An 18,171-nucleotide genomic window follows, 5' to 3' on the forward strand; every position below is an offset into this window, starting at 1 on the left:
TTCATGTCTTCTTCCTTTTATTAAACCTGCTCTTCTGTCAGGAATTCTTTTCTCCTCTATCCTTCTAAACTCAGTGAGGCATCATCTTCTCCAGAACCTTCCGTGGTAATCCAGGTTGAATAAGATGCTCTCTATGGGTTCTCATACCACTCTGTACTTGCCTCTATTATTTCTTTCACTATCTTACATATGAAATTCTCCTTTGAAGTGTCTGTAGCCCTCATTAGACTAAGAAGTTCTTTGATGGTCTGGACCATAACTTATTTCACTCTCCTTAGTGCCAACGACTTTAGGTGTTAAAAGATTTACTGAGTTAAACTGAACTGAATCAGGCAAGCAATAAAAAACCAAGGAACATGAGGGCACTATAAATATCATGGATCACATACTCAAATACCCTCAGGGCCTGACAGATAATATAAATAAATAAGCACATGATCTGTTTAAGGCGAACAACTAGTCCAATCCAGACAGTTGTTACCATGTAGGATCGCAGCCCCATATTGCCAGACTGGAGGTTTTGGAGAAGCCAGAAGTCTCCACTTTTTAATATAAACATCCCTATCTTAGATCCTAGTGGCAATAAATTCAGTTTAAAGATTCTTTGGGGGCCAAAAAACCTGGCTGTTTCCAGCATGGGACCACCAATGTGTCTCTGCTGGTGATATCTGGTGATATTTCAACCAGGATTTTTTGCTGCAAACTATAAAAAACAACTTTAGATATCTGATACAAAAAAAGGTAAGGAAAAAATTAAATATATTGGAAGGCTATAAGAGTAGGGATAGACAAAGAATTGGAGGAATAACTAAATAACCAGATTTGAGGCAGGACAGAGCCTGGGTAGTGCTAGGGAACCTTGGAGGCAAAAACTAATGGATACTGGAGTAGCTGGACTCCATCAGGCTTCTATCTGTGCCAAGTAACCATGACTAAAATTACAGGTAGGGTTGCCAGACTTAGCAAATAAAAACACTGGACACAAAGTTAAATTTGAATTTCAGATAAACAACCAATAATTTTTAGTATGTCCCATGCAATATTTTATTTTAACAATCCTAATACCAGTAACCAGAGTCTGACTTGCTTAATTTGGGTCACACATCTATCCTTAGCTCCCTAAGTGAAACATCAAGGAACACTGCAAGTCATGGAAGAGGGATAGATTTCTAAAAGAAAACCTGGGTCTTCCACCACAGGAAAGGGCAAGGAATGTTAGGATGTCAAAATGGACCATTCCCTTCCTTCTCATTCTCTCTCCCTCTTTCATCATGACAATTTATAAAATAATATTTTATAATAAAATAATAATAATTTATAAAATTAGTAAATACTTATTGAACAATCTGCCCTAGCCACTAGGACAAGCACAATTCTAAGTACTAGGAAAACAGCATGAACAAAACAGACACAGATTTATATATTTTCCAAGTCAATTCTGTCTCCATTCTGTTTCACAGAAAAGAAAATCACACATTCTTTGACCCACCTTAAGAGAGGAGTATAGTAACTTTCAATAAGCTGCAGAAACTTGCCTTTGTCCCACTATCAAAGCAGGTCCTGGGCCTATTTCTGCTGCCTTCCAGATTTCTAGAGACAAAGGTCAGATCTCAGTCCACTGTGTCCCTAATAACAATGGCTCTCTGAGTGTTCTTGTTGAACCCCTCTCCCCAACCGTCTCTCAATCCCGAGACTTGTTTTGAGGGGGCTGGAGCCACCCATCAATCTTATTGAAGGAAGAGGGGCTGGGGCTCAAAAGATGGATTTTGCCAAAGAAACTTCCTCACAAAATCCTCTTTCTCACCTGCACTCTCTTTCATCACCCTTTTGTAAATAAGATTTTTTTAGTGTTGTAAAACCAGCTTCTGGCTGGCTGTTTCCTGCAAATCTCTGCATATGGTCAGCCTCTAGAGCTATCTCAGTATTTTATGCAACATCTTTGGCCTGCACTCTAAACCAGAATGCCTGGGCTTAAATTGGAATCTGAAACCCATGACAATAGCTGTGAGACATTGAACAAGTTACTTGGCCTTTTTGTGCCTCAGTTTCCTCACCTAAAGAATGGGCTTTATAGAAGTTCCTGCCTCATGTCTTTATCATGAGTTTTATAATATGAAAAGTTCTTAGAACAGAGCCTGGCCCACTGTAAGCCATTGTTATTTTATAGCCTTTCTCTGGGTCTCATTTGAAACTTCCAAATTAGCATCTTGTTGCTTTATTCTATTCCCTCTTAACCTTTTTATTCTCCTGTCCTTAGACTGATTGGGATTCAAATCCATCCAAGTCATTCATCCATACCTAGGCTTCTGCTGCTGCTGACATTCTCACACATAAAAGATTTTTCTCTTTTCTGCTCACTATGTACAGTTTACATAATTATGAAAAATGAGGCTTTTCATCAAATTTTTCCTAAGCTGTCTGAAAAATCAACTTCTAAACTATTACCAAGCAAGAAAGAGAGTATGGTAATCGTTTTTCTTTTTTAGTGGCAGCTAGAAATTAGAGCTTTCTGGGGGAGGAATTTAGTAGTAACTGTCAATGCTGGTTTCTTTATTTTGTCTTTTAAGCAGGTAACTTTTCAGTGATAGTGAGTGACACTTTTGAAGTTAAGATAATTATTTCCTACTGTGTTGATGATGGCTGTGAATAATACTCCATTCTCAATTTGTGGCGTATTCAAGGAAACACATCTTTTTTAAATTGCTTTTCTCTGATTTTTCAAGGGTTATAATAGTTGAACTCTGAGTTCACAATAAGATCGTTGGAATCATAATTCAAATAATGTGAAATCGTACCACTGATTTCTTGATGCAAGACCTCTTAAATGACAACATAACAAAATTCAACATTTTACCTACTTAGTAGATTTTGGTTGCCAGAAGAGTACTTAGCATCTTTCCTTACTGAAGGTCTTGGAATCTTTGAATATTCTCCAGTGGAGATCAAGGCAGCTTGTAATTCACAGACTTTAGGTAGGTTTTGTGAGCAGAAAAATTCCCAGCTATAAAAAAAGCAGGAAAACAAACCCTCTAAGGAATTAGAACCTCATCTATCTCAGCAAAAAGAGATTAAAGCTCTTTTTTTTTTTTTGCGGTACACAGGCCTCTCACTGTTGTGGCCTCTCCCGTTGCGGAGCAACAGGCTCCGGACGTGCAGGCTCAGCGTCCATGGCTCACGGGCCCAGCCGCTCCGCGGCATGTGGGATCTTCCCAGACCGGGGCACGAACCCGTGTCCCCTGCATCGGCAGTCGGGCTCTCAACCACTGCGCCACCATGGAAGCCCAAAGCTCTTCTTGTGAAACAGTTCTTCACATAGTAAAAAAGATTAGCCAATAGATTTTTTTCTGGATTGTTTTTTATTAACTAAATAACTAGTTTTATGAATTCTTCTTTTCTTGCTTGTTTGAATTTAGTTGGTTGTTTGACTTAATCAAATCTATCGGCTGTTTTGCATTATGAGAACCAACAATTCCTGAATGTATTCCATTAGATGCTGATCTGATGGGATATTCATTCATTAAGTCTTTATTTATTGAGCACCTGCTATGTGTCAGGGATAGTTACGGGGGGTAAAGATGCAAACAAAACAGAAAAGATCTATGCTCACATCTAGTAGGGCAGAGGTGAAATAAGCAAACAAACAAATAATTCTACATTTTCATGTAGCAAAAAAAATAAGATGAGGTAAGAGTCTGAAGGACAGAGAAGGAGCTTATTGTTTTAGCTGCGATGTTTTATATATTAATAGAAAGGTAAAAACTTTCTGAGAAAGTGATACCTGAGTAGCAATCAGAACAGGGTGAATGTGAAAGGCATAGAAATATCTGGGGAAGAGCAGCGCAGGCAGAAGAATAGCAATGGGAAGGGTGCTAAGGCAAAAGAGTGGTTGACATATTCCAGAGACAAGGTGGTCAGTGTGGCCCAGGGAGGCATATGTGAAGCTGGTGTTGGTGGAGGCGAGAGACCAGATTGTGTAGGACTTTGTGGACCTCGGTCAGAACTCTGATTTCCATGCTGAGTTGATGTGAAGCCACTGGAGATATTTGAGTGTGTGTGTGTGTGTGTGTGTGTGTGACATAATTTGATTTATGCTTTAAAAAAGATCCCTTGATCATTAAATAAAAAATATATGGTAGGTTGGGAGTGAGGGGTAGGATATTAATAGTGTTTTTTTTTTTCTTAAGACTTCTGTGGTCAAAAAAGTTTTGGAAACACTACATTAAACAAAGGTAAGAATTAATGGATTCTTAATTCGTAATTAATGGATTCTTAATTCTTAATTCTTTTGTTTTCGGGGAAAACACAAAGGGAGATTAGATGTACAAAGGAGCAGAGTGAAATAACCCGCATCCTTGGGCCCAGTGAGGCTTCCTGCCTTTGCTCAGGAGGTAGAGTCTGGAGCAAGCAGAATGAGCACATTGCCGTGGTGGGAGGGCTTTGGAATCAGGCATGCAGCTGTGGAATCCTGACTTTGCCACTTCCTAGGCGTGGGGCTACCAGTTGCCTTTTTTTTACATTTTGAGCCTCTATTTTCTCTTCTAATAAAGAGGTGGTGATAGCTCCTTGATGGGGCTGTTGTGTAGACCATTCCAGATGATACATATGCAACTCATTTGTCTCTCTCCCTGGGTGGAATCTTGTTTTCACCAGTGTGCCAACTGTGAAGCAAAACTTCACTCTTTACATTCACTAGAGAGAAACCACTCCAAATGTCAGTGAACAGTGTGTATTTTACTAAAGATTTGGGGGTACAGTTGAGGTGGGCATTCATGTGGTACAGGACGTAGCATGTCACTCGAAAACTCGCAGTTACTAGTTATCTTTTGCTGAGTAGGTAGAGACTGCTAACTGTAACATTATATCCATACATCCCTTCTTCCTTTTAGCAACAGAAGCCTCCAACTTTTAGTTGAGAACACAGCTGCCCAGCTAGAGATTGCATAATTTTGGCCTCACTTGCATCCAGGTGTGACTAAGTAACCAAGCCAAGCCCGTGGGGTATGAACAGCAATGATATGTGCAATACCTGGGTCATCTTCTCAGAGTTAAAGCTGCTTGTCTTGGACTCTCTTTCCTATTTCCTGTGACCTAAAGAATACTGACAACCCAAACCACCTTAGAAACTACAACTATTCATACCTGAACTATTAAGTGGTAGCAAAATAAACCACCTCATTTAAGCCATTATATTTTGAGGTCTTCTTGTTAGAGCAGCTTAGTCTATATTCTAATTATACATAGACCAGTTCTCAGTCTCAGATCTCTCTCTCTCCTCTTATCCTCCAGGGCCTAACCTGCCAGGCTACAGTCTCTCCCCTCCTGGATCTGATGCTCCCGTCTCACTCCCTTTCACTCCTTCTCATGCAGTTCAATTTAACTTTTTTCTATTCCCTTCAAACATCTGTCCCCCACGCATCGTTTTATTTTCTTTCTTTCTTTCTATTTTTCTGTATACAAGGGGCTCTCCAGTCACTGGGGTGTATCTTCTTCAGAAAGTAGAAGAGAATTATAAATCACAAATGATATTTTCCCATGTTACACATGGAAAACCCTCAAATAGAACCTGGTAGGTAACAGGTGCTCAGTGATGAGTTGTTCCATTTCCCATTTAGGCCTTTGTCTTCTCCAGGAGTTGACGCTAGTCCTGGGACAAACTGGGAAGATTTAAAGATCTACTGTGGTGCTATAACCCTGCTATAGATCAAAACTGAGCCCTGGGAAAGATCCAGATCAGTGATAACCTAAGCCAGGTTTAGACATCTTAGGAATGGTTTGGGTCAAAGAGAACCTTCTCAGCGAATCCTAAACCTGGCTGATAATCTAAAGGTTAAATAATGTACAGATTCCAGGGTCCCATCACTGGAAAATCTGATTCTGTAGGTTTGCTGAAGGGTCAGGAAATTAGTGTTGTTAGCAACCGTATCAGGTAATTTTTTTTTTTTTTTTTGCGGTATGCAGACCTCTCACTCTTGTGGCCTCTCCCGTTGTGGAGCACAGGCTCCGGACGCGCAGGCTCAGCAGCCATGGCTCACAGACCCAGCCGCTCCGCGGTATGTGGGATCTTCCCGGACCGGGGCACGAACCCGTGTGCCCTGCATCGGCAGGTGGACTGTCAACCACTGCACCACCAGGGAAGCCCCATATCAGGTAATTTTGATGCAGCCATTTAGCTGGTGCATGGACTAAAACTTTAGATATCATGAATCTAGGTCTTTGTAAAACTTTAGGTAGTTCAGGTAATGCTCATTTCCACTACCTTTTCTCCCCTGACTCTCAGCTTCCCTGATAACACTAGAAAAGATTAAACTGATAATTCAGGCATAGGGTAAGGAGCCTTAAATTTTTCCAACCACTTCAAACTATGGGCCAGATTCCACTCTCAAGTTCAGTCACATATGGCCAAGGACTACAATGGGTTTTGAGCACATCCAAGTAAGTATAATAATTTGGCTTGGTACACATATAGAAATTGCCAATGAAAGACAAAGAGAGAAGAACAGGAAATGGGAACACATCTGTTTGGAGGCCCAGCTACCTGATATGTTAGCTTTGGCAAACCTTGCATACTTTGTCCTGCCAAAGAAGCTGCTGACAAGGAAAATTGAAACACTGACCTCATATGGCTGGGATCAGTACCAGTAATGCCACTGTACATATTAGGTCTTCAAAACAGTTCTGAAGGTTGATCTGGGGCTCAACTTGGCAGCCCTCAGCCACACAGATCATTACCTACAATGGAAATTATTCACGTTTATTATCGAGATGATTTATTTTGAAAATGTTCATGGCCTAGAGCTCTAGAATTTGCATACAGAGAATACATTCAACATTTAAACTAAATACAGCAACTTCCAAACAGAAAAATGGGTAGTAAAATTTCAGAGTCCAAACATTATGCAGCAGGTGCTAAAGGTCAGAAGAATGTATTAAAGGGAAAAGTGCCAGGGATCAGGGAATCAGAGGCAAGGAAAAGGCCTTTGGAGGCCCTCTTTCCCATCCTCTTCAAGGAGAGGGATGCCCTCCAAGTCGTCTCCCATTGCTGACCATCTCCCTCACAGTGAAGAAGATGGGAGAAGCTGGAGGCTGCAGAGACAATGTTTAGGGGCCTTCACCACAAGACCAGGTACATGGGATTTTATTCTCTGTATATTTTAGTTTTAAGGAACATCAAGAAACACCATTTATAATGTAGAAAGTCTGGGATTTAATTACATTTAACTTAAAGGAAGCACTTATACAACCTTCTGATACTACTTTTGGATGTAGTTGTATTGAACTGTCATGAGAACAAGAGTTATTATTCAAAAGGCTCATCCTCTAGATTAGCACAATGGATTATGCAATTTGCCAAGATGTCAGGCATGAGGAAGAAATTACTCGCTCTTGTTCTGACAGAAATATGTTCAAGCACTCTGGATTATCTTCTGGGCCTCAAGTGTTCAGAGAATCCCAACACTTGTCAAGAGATCCGTGCCAATTAAAATTATCTTGTTAGCTCACTTTTGTGACATAGCAGGAGATCTCAGTTTGGGCAGGAGGAGGGAAAACATAGTTGTGTTCTACATGTCTGATGAGCATTTCTTCTGGACAATTCTATAATGTAGACCTTCTTATCTTTATCCCATTCCTCTTGTTTTTCTTCCCTCCCTCACCCTGGATCATGCAACTCATTCCCTAGCAAGTTTCCAGTACTAAGGCTTATTGAACCCCTACTGTGTATCAGGTTTTGTACTTGGAATGTCACACATGTACATTTATTTAATACTTTAAACACCTCTAAGTAAATGATATTATTCCCATTTAATAGATGGAAGAAATTATTACTGAGAAAGGATATTAACTTGATCAAAATAATGAAAGTAGCCAATGTTAGAGCTGGAATTTGAATCTATGTCTTCTAATTCCAAGCCAGTGATATTTCCATTATGTTACTCTGTTCTTCCATCATTGAAAACAAACACTTGGAAGTTAAGCACTTGGACTTTTTTTTTTTTTTTTTGCGGGACGCGGGCCTCTCACTGCTGTGGCCTCTCCCGTTATGGAGCACAGGCTCCGGACACGCAGGCTCAGCGGCCATGGCTCACGGGCCCAGCCACTCCGCGGCACGTGGGATCCTCCCGGACCGGGGCACGAACCCGCGTCCCCCGCATCGGCAGGCGGACTCCCAACCACTGCGCCACCAGGGAAGCCCGCACTTGGACTTTTGAAGTAAATGAATTCCAGAGCATATCTGAATTCAACTCGATAGAAATGTCATTTGATGAAAGGATTGATATACACAGACCATAGAGTATGTACTAAATTCAAGTCTTTTTGTTTCACGTCAATTAAGAAGTTTCAGTGAAAAGAACTGTACGAAGTCTGAACCTGAGAGACCATACTCAACTCCCCAGGGGGCAATGACACAAAATAAAAAACTTGCCTTTACCAACTGGCACCCATGCTAACATGGTCTTAGAAATCCATGTTATGATGGAGCCTCTCAGGTAAAACAGTATTTCCCCCAGTTATAAATTTATTTTAATGGGGAAAGAAATACATTTATAGTTGTAACATCTACTACTGAGCTCTTGCTCTGACTCTTAAAAGCTATGTAGTTTTGGCAAATCTCAGCATCTCTAAGCCACTGTTTCGAGTTCCCTGTAAAATGGGCATTTATAACACTAGCCAGGCCAGTCCTCCTATCCACATTCAATGCTAGATTATACACTCTTTGGATTAGGGACTGTGTTTCTGTGTGTCTAGAAGAGTACTTGGCACAATGGAGGGATCAATTCTTCATTGAATTTATGAAGTTAAAGTAAGTTAATGAATATGAAAGTAACTTGGAAACTATAAAGAGAGTTCAAAGTAATTATTTTTTTAAATAAACTACTTATTTTAGAATAGTTTTAGATTTACTAAAAAAACTGTGAAGATAGTACATAGAGTTCTCATATACCTCCACCCAGTTTCTTCTAGTATTAAATCTTACACAGGTGTGGTACATTTATTACAATTAATGAGCCAATACATTATTATTAACTAAAGTTCGCATTTTATTAATATTTTCTTAGTTGTTATGTAATGTCCTTTTCCTTGTTCCTTGTTCTAGGATCTCACCCCATGGTACTGCATAACATTTAGCCATTATGACTCTTTAGACTCCTTTTGACTGTGACAGTTCTCAGACTTTGCTTATTTTTGATGACCTTGACAGCTTTAGGAAGGACTGGGTGAGTATTTTGCAGAATGTCCCTCAACTGGGATTTGTTATAATTAGATTGCGGTTATGTGTTTCGGGGAGGAAGCCTGAAGAGGTGAAGTGTCATCTTCATCACCTCATAGCAAGGGTACATACTATCAACACGACTCATCCCTGTTGGTGTTAACCTCGACCACCTGGCTGATGTAGTGTTTGTCAGGTTTTGCCACTGTAAAGTTACTCTTTTTTATCCCCTTTCCATACTGTGTTCTTCGGAAGGAAGTCACTACGAGCAGCCCATACTTAAGTAGTTGGGTGTTACGTTCCATGTCCTTGAGGGTGGAGTATTGACATAATTTATTTGGAATTCTTCTTCATGGGAGATTTGTCTACTCACCCCCACTTATTTATTTATTCAATCATTTATTTATATCAACATAGACTATAGATATTTACTTTATACTTTGGGCTATGATCCAGTACTATTTTATTGTGTTGCTCAAATGTAATTGTAAATTTTACTATTAATATTATTACCAAGCAAAATCTATAGTGGACTAGTATCCTGCTGAATTTTATTTGGTAGCCAGAAAGCTGACGGTGAAGTTCAAGATTTGTGTCTATTTCGTTCATTTCTGTACCTAGTGCATGGCTCATGTGCCTTATTAATACTTTTTGAATTCATATCTGAAATACAGTACTGAGTTACAGCTGTCACTGATTATAAAGATCATGGGTAAAGAGATTTGTTGTTACAGGATTTATATCCAGGATCACAAATGTTTGGTAGCCACTGAAACAACTTGCAAATTTATCACTGGACTCCTGAATGTCCTTTCCTGCCCACACCACACTCTCTCATGATTGCAGCTGGAGCAGAAAATGTTATTCTCAGTGAACACCCACTGTGGGTACCATAGAGAAACATCACATGTAACACTGAGAAAGTTCACGTATTCTATGAAATTCTCTGTTAACATACAATGACCAGTATGGTTCTCCCCAGCTAGGCTCCGAAGTGGAGTGCAATCACATGGTTGAAATAGCAAGAAGCCTGTGAGAAGAAAGCAAAGCCCTGCTTCTTATCTGCCTTCAACGCTCCCTTCATCTATCACTTAGAAGCACTCAGTTTGAGTTTGGAGTGGGCACCTTTGACTGTGTGCCCTGCTATGCTCTGTTAGAGAACGAATCTTGAAGTTCCAACTAGTGCCAGTAGAACAACACAGGCATCAGGTTAAGCGGACTCCATCCCTCTCATGCTGCTCCACATGGATATTTGTCCACAGTCAGGGACAAGTCCAAGTGTTGGCTTTAATTTATAGTGTCTGGCTGTTTCTACTGCTGGGCTCTTAGCCAGAGCCAACCTCTCTCCCTCTGTCTGTCTTTATCCATCTAATTCCTCAGTTAATATTTTGAAGTATTCTTCATGAATCCCTAAATATGCCTTTTGGAACTTGACTATGATCCTCCCAACATCTGTACCACATTATTTCTAAATCATGATTTTGCCAAATTCTAGTTCTTTCTGGAGCAGAAAAATATGGAGTTGAGTTCTAATTGTGTCATTCTTGGGCCAGCCATTAAAACTCTGTGAGCTAATGTCCTTATCTGCATGGAAGATAAAATAATACCTACTTGAACAAGATGGTATGGTGAGGATTAGAATTGATTATATAAAAGGTATTAGCCTACTGCCCGGGCTAAGTAAGTGGTAAATATTTGTTTATCTAAAGGTGCACAGGGGGCTTCCCTGGTGGCGCAGTGGTTGAGAGTCCGCCTGCCGATGCAGGGGACGTGGGTTCGTGCCCCGGTCTGGGAAGATCCCACATGCCGCGGAGCGGCTGGGCCTGTGAGCCATGGCCGCTGAGCCTGCGCGTCCGGAGCCTGTGCTCCGCAACGGGAGAGGCCACAACAGTGAGAGGCCCGTGTACCGCAAAAAAAAAAATAAAATAAAAAAAGGTGCACAGGGAACTCTTCTCATAGAATAAATGAAATAATACACTAATAAGAAAACCAAGTGGGAAAATGTATTAGAAAATGATTCTGAAGCAATTATACATATCCCCCATTGATGGGAGGGTGAGCAGGTTATTGTGCTGATTGGGCCGGTTTGTATTTATTACTTGAATGCCATTTGTCTGATCATGGCTGGGAACAGTCCAATTAATGAATTCTCTGGGACAGAGGAAAACTGAAGGAGTTGAGACCAGGAACTCAGCTCACCCCCAAATATGGGTCAATAATGGGAATAATGGATTTGATTTTGGAGTTCACCTTAAACCCTGAAATGAATGGAAGCAGGCAGCAGAGGCATTGGGGTGGGGGTAGCGGTTGTGTTCAAGGACAGACAGTGAGCCAAAAAAACCAAATCTGAGACTCAGGGATATATAAAGGAATATAGAGTACAAGGGAAGGAGCTAGGCAAAGTCAAGAACCAAATCTAGTGGTGGTGGAACTGGTCAGGTGACCAAGAGCAGAACTGGAGTCTCAGTATAAAAAGGATTGACTAAGGATTTGCTCTAATTCTAGCCAGTTTCTTAAATAAGCTATCATTTTTAGGGGGTGCATTTTATCAGTTTCCTTTTTCCATACCACTGCATCTGCAAACCTACTCTATTGGCTTGTTTTTCTCCTGCTCTTGAATGAAATTTAAATAGGTTCCATGGCTTCCATGCTAGTTCTAAAGTGTAACATGAAGAGTCTTAATTTTTAAGATAATAAACTGTCCGATCTAACCTAATGTTAGAATTTCAAACCTTCCTTCAATTTAAAACTTCTACACTCCATGCCAACCCACCTGTTGGGCTCAACTCTGGCTAGTGACCTGCAGTGGAGGAGAGGGCATGGTTAGCTGCTTCTCCACCTTTTCCCAAGACTGCCTGGTTGCTTTCTGCTCTCATTCATAATTCTATATCAAAGGCTGGAAGGGAAGGGAAGGGCTGCAGCATGGAGGAGAAAAGGAGAGGGAGCTTTGGATAAGTATACTTTCATCCATCACTTATGCCTTCCAGGATGCCAGCTACCTAATCATTCTTTTTTAATTGGTGCTTCAGTGAGTATTTGGACGTGTTCTCCTCCTCTGGGGGTCTCTCCAGCAGTTCTCTTGATGTAGGCAATTCCTCCACAGGCTGGCTGCTCTGTATTGTACCTGGGATCAACGTATCCCCCTGGGAGTTTACAGGATATTCAAGCCCTGCTCCTGTCATAGGGTCCACATCAGTCACCTTGTTAGGGAAGTGTAGACAGCTCCAACGGAAGCCCATTTTACTGCAGACTGTGTATCCCTGGCCAGCCTCCCATATTTAGACTTTGATTTTTCTGGAGATCTGTTGCTAAGTCTTAGAGTGGCTCCTTTGAAATCACCCTCATACGGCTTGAGGCGGGCAGTGGCAGTGAAGTCTGGCAACAATCTCACAACTCTCCTCTAAGGAAATCATCTCCATGGCTCTTGAAACCAACTTTATCACACGCTTCCCCTTTATATATCCTGGAGATGAGCTCTGGGCTCAGCATCACAAAATTGGAGTCAGAGTCTCTCGGCAGCTCATGCATAGATGGTCAGGTGCTTATTGCTCATGGTGTCTGGAGGTTGGCCAGCGTTCCAAGACTACAAGAAGAGTCACATCTAACATCTGGTTACCCAACCAGAAGCCTCTCTAAAGAATTTTCTTCTTGTGCTGCAGTCTTAGCTGCTGTTCTTGCATTTCCCTGTGGGGATGTTCAAGGGGCTTCACCGTTTCTCACACACAGTCTAAACTTCTTCTAAGAAGTCGCTACAGCTTCATGGTTAAAAGTACATGGTTTACTTTGAATGTTGTTAATAAAACTCTGCCCTTTATTTCTTGATACAAACTGTTTAGATCTCTCTGTGCCATACTTCCAACATTTTTGAATGGCATGATACTTAATGGATTTTTGTGAAGATTAAACGAAACACTGGTTGTAAAGTACTGACCACAGTTCTTTGGAAAATTTGACTTCATGAAATAGATCAGTCTGTTTAAAGGAAGGTTCTTTTTGTGAGGATCTGGGGAGAATTAAAGCAGGGTTCATTTTATGTACTGGAGGCTTTGGCTCAAGAGTACCCTTCTCTAATAGAACAGAAGCAAAGTCATATTGATATATGTATGGTTCAGATAGTATGTTCTGGTGAAAAATCAAAATAAAGCAGAGATATTTTGACAAATAAGCTTGCTTTATGATATATATATATGATGATATATATACATATATATAAAATTATATAATACAATTATATATATTACTACAACCAAATATATATGGTTTTAAATGATCAAATCTTGTCTCTCTACATTTGATGAAGTGTTTGAAGCAATGATAACTAAATGCTGCAAGGCTGCCCCTCTGGGACCTAGTAGGAAATTATCCTGGGAAAACATGGCCTGTGGTTAAATGCATCTGAGTTGAGAGACTGAGAGAAAAGCTTCAGTGTTCATATTTTCATCACAGTTGCTGTACCAACTGTACTTTTTCTTCAGATTCAGTCTTTATCTCATTTTTAAGAATATTCTATGAGATTTTGCTAAATAGACTGCACAGTTTCACATAATTTCTAAAGAGACCCCATCAATAAACCCTGTCACCGTAACTTTAATAGTCATGAATGTGGCTTAATAAACTCCATTTTAGGAAGGCTTGCATGCCCAATAGCCCTCTGTACCCTCTTCTCTGTTACCAGCAGATACACCTAAAATAACCTAGCATGGACTTTCAAGTTCTTTTTTAAGAATCCAATTCTCAGCATTCATTATTTTTACTCTCTAGTTTTTGAGGTATTAGTCTAAATGTATGGAAACCAGTTGCATTTAAGAATGGTCTAAAAGACCATTCATTAGACCTGAAGGAGTATTTAGGCACCCACCTACGATCCAGTTGAGAAATTATATAGCTAAAAGGTTAGAACAGAGCTAATGGATCCAAATCAGTTCTTTGAGTGTGGAAACATTGACTATGGAGTTCAATTTGGTATATTACTGTAATCTGTAAGAAAGAATTAACGTAGTAAAATTGGTCCAAAATATTTTTTTAACAGATACATTTTGAGTTACCACCTTCCTTCTTATGAACGGGATTTTCTTAATGGGCAACACCAGTGCCCTAAAAGGAACCCTTAATGGTAGAGACAACTGTGGGACTGAATTCACATTTACATGTGTATGTGATCCAGGCTTTCAACTAAATATTGCAACACTAGCTTATCCTGTAATATGGTTGAATTCCAATCCTTCTGAGTAATTTAAAACCAGGTAGTTGAAACACTTCTGTTTTTTCAATATTTTCTTTTGACATTAGTTATTTTCTATGAGAGGTCCAGAGATAGTCCTAGAAAAGACAGAGCCTGGAACAAACTACATCTTTGCTCCCTTTCACAACCTCCCTCATAGTATAAACTTGTCTAGTACAGGGGCAAGTGGTTAAAACTTTCTTCAGAATCTGAAAAACAGGGAAGAAGTCCAAAAACATGAAGGCTGAGAGAAGTGGAAATCAGGAGAGGAATTCTCATCACCTTGTCTGTGATGGGTACGTGGAAGGGTGAGTTATAGAGTGGATGGATGGATAGATCTGCCTTTACCCGCATCCTCAAGTCTACCCTAACAGGTCAGGTAACATTTAGGATGTGTCCTCTTATCAAAGAGGCTGGACACAACTATTCTAATTAATCAGAAAAACAAAAGGAGCATAACCGTCCTTGGGGAAAGAAAACAAAAGACCTGTCTAAGTTTGAAGTCCTATTTGGCTATTTAGTGATTGCGTGAGCTGTGAGAAAATTCCTCAATATCTCTGAACTTCAATTTCATCCAATATAAAACAGGTACATTAATACATACTCAACATGGTTTTGCTAGAATTCAATGAGAAAATATATACTAGAACTTTACAGATAAAGAGTGAATATTTGGACACATCACATGTTATGTTCCTCACTTCACAGGAGGTTTCTTAAATATAAAAAATACAGTGTAAGTTTCAAAGACAGGGCTAGCTAGGTTCAATACCTACCAAAGATGTTAGAAAAATCTACAGGCTCTGATATCTTCTGTGCAAATTTGGCTGAACCAAAAAAAGTTCATCCAGACCTGAAGGCTATCTAAGAGTCAAATAAATTCACTCATTCAAAAAATTAGTATTGGATGGACTACTCTGTGCTAGATACTATGCTAAGTTCTGTGCATTTAATTTTTGCCTGGGCAAAGGTAAACTTAAATATGGGATTTATTCTGTCACCATTGTTTAAATGACACCAATTAAGACAAGTAGTTCCAGAATTAGAGCTTTGTTTGCACTTCCAAATTAAATATGTGATGCAGCCAGGTATTAGAAAACAGGGATTGGTGGGGACTGTGGTACACTGGAGAGCTCACATCCAACCCAAAGAGAGTCAAGTTCAAATTTACTAGAAATAAGCTGTCCTTCCCAAATAAAAAGATGGCAGCGAGTTGAACTGGCCTGATGTTTCTGAGTTTACGGTTCTCTCTTATATGGTCAGTTATAGACTCTGTTTATGATAGAAAGGAATTTGCAAATTCTAACATGCTATAACATTCTGGAGTTTGTTTTGTTTTGCTTTGTTTTTAACTGTTCTCTCTAACTAACATTGATAGATGGCAGAGATAGCTGAAGATAAGAACTATGTGAGTCACCTCTTTTCAAGTCCTTCTTCAGATCAGAGAAGAGAGAAGCAAGGAACAGGTCTGTCTCTAATTGAGGCTAGCAGAATTATACTCTTTTTGATAAAACTCATCAGAAACACAGTAGGGCACCTGCTCTCAGCCACAACATTGGGGCCCCTTGTAAGTAATATAAGGAAACAAATGATAAGTCACTTTTCTGGCCTGAATAACAGCAACATAGGATGGCCACCAGCAGCTACTAAGAACCCACACACTGTGGGCTGTACTAGTTCCTGTGAAAAGCATGTCAAGCACCTTGGTGGACAAAATATTCATTTGGAACCATTTCCTTAGAGGAAAAAATAAGCAGAATTTAATTTCTTGGGGGGGAAGAGATTTTGTGCTAGTTGATAATAGCATAGACAGAGCTAGTAAAGACAAACATGTTCATAAACATCAAGGTAATTCAAGGGGTAAATGCATATAATGGGCTGATCAGAGATAGTACACATATTTCTTGGTTTAGGTAAAGTTTCCTACGAGAGGCAGGAATGAGAGAGTATTAGCACAATTCTGCTTGTCATGTTAATAAGATTCTAAAACAACTCAACTTTTTTGATACATTGTGTTTCTATGAAGAAATAGTATGTTTGTGAGTTATATTGCACATTGAGACCAATGCACACCCTGTCCCACATACCCTTTCTTGTGTGCCAGGGCTCAGTTTCTCAATGACTTTTGGGAATCTCCACCTAGATATCCTGAAGATATCTCAAATTCTATACTCTAAAACAGAAACTAACGTATTTGTCCCCAATCTTCTTATCTCTCACACCTCCTATTCCAGTTAATGTCACTTGTATATTTATCCAGTCTCCCAAGCTACAAACCTTAAATTTAGTCACAGTTTTTCCCCCTTTTCCACATGCATCTAATTGGTCATAAACGTTTACTTCATTGTTACAATTATTATTATTATTATTTTTTGCGGTACGCGGGCCTCTCACTGTTGCGGCCTCTCCCGTTGTGGAGCACAGGCTCCGGACGCGCAGGCTCAGCGGTCATGGCTCACGTGCCCAGCCGCTCCGTGGCATGTGGGATCTTCCCAAACCGGGGTACAAACCTGTGTCCACTGCATCGGCAGGCGGACTCGCAACCACTGCGCCACCAAGAAAGCCCGAAAGATTGTGTTTTTAAAGACTATTTGCGTAGTCAGTATGGAGACATGATGGTGACGTTTTAAGTGAGATTATGCAGGGTTATGCAGATTCAAACTAGTGAAAGAATTTTTCTCAAAAGGTATTAATTTAAAGATGGATAGGGCTTCCCTGGTGGTGCAGTGGTTGAGAGTCCGCCTGCCGATGCAGGGGACATGGGCTCGTGCCCCGGTCCGGGGGGATCCCACATGCCGCGGAGTGGCTGGGCCCGTGAGCCATGGCCGCTGAGCCTGCGCGTCCGGAGCCTGTGCTCCGCAACGGGAGAGGCCGCAACAATGACAGGCCCGCGTACCGCAAAAAAAAAAAAAAAACCCAAAACAGTCTTTCTCTAATATTATTTTGATCTGCCAGTTGTATAGCTCTACCTTTTCTATTATAGTTTAAAATAGTTACAGGCATAATTACCTCCAACTTCATTTGTATTCTCTTAGTGTTTAAGACAGTGTAAATAATTGTGGTTGAGAATTTAAGTTTTTAGGCTTTAAAATTCCATTAGCTTTACTTAGTGAAGAGTGCTATGAGATTCTGAATACCAGTTTTAAAGTTGTCATTCTGATTTTTGAATGCTTTATATGAGAGAGTTTAAAGTTAAAACATTAAGTTTTTTAATTTTTCATGAATATTTTAAAAACCACATTTTTTAAAGTATGGATTTTATTTCATACTTTGGTGCTTATTCTATTTGTCTCTCATGCAATGTATTTCATTAGAAAATCAGGGAAAGGTTTCCTTGACAACCATAAACATAGATAAGCACTTTTAATCTTGAGGTATGTGTTGCAACAGTGATTTTTTTGTGTGTTAATGATTGATTTAATGCCATGTGAAAGTCTGCGTGTTTTCAATATGGGAGTTTTCCTGGAAAACAAGTCTACAGAACCCCTGACTGTCATATTATTTTGCATTATGTGTTCTATCATTATAAGGGGTTAGCTTTTAAATGGCTTCAAAAACAAATATTGGACATTAAACCTAAGTAAATGAGCTGTGGATCAAGAAAGAATGCGCAATTTCCTTTATTTTCAAATAGAATTAATTTTTTTCTTATATTCTGGTCCAGAGTACATTTTGAAGGACTGAACTTAGATTTTATTTATAGTTTAATTTTGAACTTTTAATCAAACATCTCCAACAGTAA

The 18,171-nt window shown here is 39.9% G+C and overlaps 1 non-coding gene across 1 annotated transcript in view; it reads right to left on the reverse strand.

Moving 5' to 3' along the window:
- Nucleotides 1-3,106: 3,106 nt before the first annotated feature.
- LOC111180333 (uncharacterized) overlaps nucleotides 3,107-18,171 on the reverse strand; it is a 175,772-nt gene continuing 160,707 nt past the window's right edge. Inside the window, exon 5 of the transcript XR_016388359.1 lies at nucleotides 3,107-6,729. This is a non-coding gene — a transcript (uncharacterized LOC111180333). The remainder of the gene's footprint in view (nucleotides 6,730-18,171) is intronic.

This window comes from Delphinapterus leucas, chromosome 17, assembly GCF_059928025.1.
Source record: "Delphinapterus leucas isolate spDelLeu-1000000601 "Yukka" chromosome 17, BTC_Dleu_Yukka2, whole genome shotgun sequence".
In the NCBI taxonomy this organism is placed as follows: Eukaryota; Metazoa; Chordata; class Mammalia; order Artiodactyla; family Monodontidae; genus Delphinapterus; species Delphinapterus leucas.